General features: G+C 34.4%; 1 long non-coding RNA gene across 1 annotated transcript in view; it reads right to left on the reverse strand.

Moving 5' to 3' along the window:
* The window catches only part of LOC116073161, an 84,866-nt gene that overhangs the window by 35,455 nt on the left and 47,521 nt on the right, over positions 1–1,890 (reverse strand). The window lies entirely within an intron of this gene.

The raw sequence follows: 1,890 nt of genomic DNA on the forward strand, positions 1-1,890 counted from the left end.
AGGTTTAGGAGCTCTCTGGTGGAATTTTGGGGGTCACTTAAGTATACTATCATATCATCAGCAAATAGAACCCAGGTCCACCAGCCCAGAAGTTGCACTCTGCACAGTGGGCTGGGTTCTCCCCCATTAATTACTAATTAATTAAGAAAATACCCTCCAGGCTTGCCTGATCTTATGAAGGCATCTTCTTAATTGAGGTTTCCTTCTCTCAGATGACTTTATTTTATGTCAAATTGACATAAAACTAGCCAGCACAGGCCCGACCTCCCAGGGAACCAATGATGAAGCTGCATTTTTCTGAACTCTATAAATTAAGTCAAACATCACACAAGAACTTTTTTTTTCCTTTTTTAATTTTCTATATAATCTTCAGTGTATGAGAGGAAGCAGATTCCTCCAGGCTAGTACCTTCTGGATGTTGTGGGTGTGCTTTTTCACCCAGTTCCATAGAGAGAATCTTCCAAACCCTTGTCCAGTGGAAACATGGTGGACCAAGGAGCTGTTTTTAAGTTGTGTTTATATGTGTTAGAACATCAGTGTGCGTGCTCACATGATTCTAGTCTCCTTAAAGGTATATGATTAAATATAGCACAGACCTTTCTAATATGGAGAATATTTTGTTCACTTACTAAAAACCACCTGATCATTTTGCATTATTTTCATTTATTTACACCAGCATCCACTTGTAAATATCTTGCTTAGGAATTAATGACATTCATCATCATTTTCCAACACAGTGACCTAAAGTGTAACTTGGTAGTAAATATTGAGATTTATAAACTAATTTGAAAGACTTATGTTTTTTCCTTAGGAACCATTTAAATAATATTGGCAATACATTTCTCTCAAAGTTTTCATAATATTTGCCCATAAAACTTGGGTGACTTAGTGCACTTTTCGCTGGCTATCTTTTTTCAAAGAAAAGCAATTCATTTCTATTTTCATTTTCATTTTAGGATGATTATTAATAAATCATAGATCCCTAAGGTAACTTCTTTTTTTTAACCAAGTCACATACAACTAAGTAGAACCTTCTCATCAGAGTATTTTTGCATTACCAGTTATGCAATTGACACTCAGTTTGTTTCTATGTATTTACATTCTCCCATCTTCGCTGACTAAACTGAATAATACTTACTCAGTTGTATTGATCTTGTTTTTGGGGGCTAATTTTTTTAATGTATTAGCTTGCTTTTCTGTGATGGTGTTTCCTAAATCAGTAACTCTGCTTAAAATCTACCTTTCTCTTAAAAATTTGCTTTTCTGCTTCCCTTAATTTATTTGTGGCATTTGAATTATCTGCTTGGATTCATGATTTATTTTTATGTTTAATTATATATTCTATTGTTTCTATTTAAATTACAGTAGTAGTATTTTTCATTGTGTTTCTTAGATTTTAAAATCTGATTTCTGTGAAGATATCCCCCCACTTACTCAGTTGTGAAGTCCATGTTTACAATCATTCTAGTGCCTTTGTGTTCCTTTTCTTGGTTCTTGTATTTCTGGCCTGTGGTGGGAAGAAGATGTCACATAGTTCTTTCTTTTTTTAAAAAAAATTTTTTGGCTGGTGATAATGGCTGGCACATCTTGAATCCCTTGAGGCAGAGGCAGGCAGATTTCTGACTTCAAGCCCTGCCTAATCTACAGAGTGAGTTCCAGGACAGCCAGGGCTACAAAAGAAACCCCTCTCAAAAAGCCCAACAATAATAATAATAATGAGATTATTATTATTACCATTATATCTTTTGAGATTATAATTACATCATATTCTCCTTCCCTTTCATCTTGTTAAACCTCCCATTTACCTTCCCCAACCTACCTCACTCCATCCAGCTCTCTTTCAAATTCATGGTCTCTTTTTCTTTAATTGTTGTTATATATATATATATA

The sequence above is a fragment of the Mastomys coucha genome, unplaced genomic scaffold (genome assembly GCF_008632895.1).
Source record: "Mastomys coucha isolate ucsf_1 unplaced genomic scaffold, UCSF_Mcou_1 pScaffold23, whole genome shotgun sequence".
NCBI lineage: Eukaryota > Metazoa > Chordata > Mammalia > Rodentia > Muridae > Mastomys > Mastomys coucha.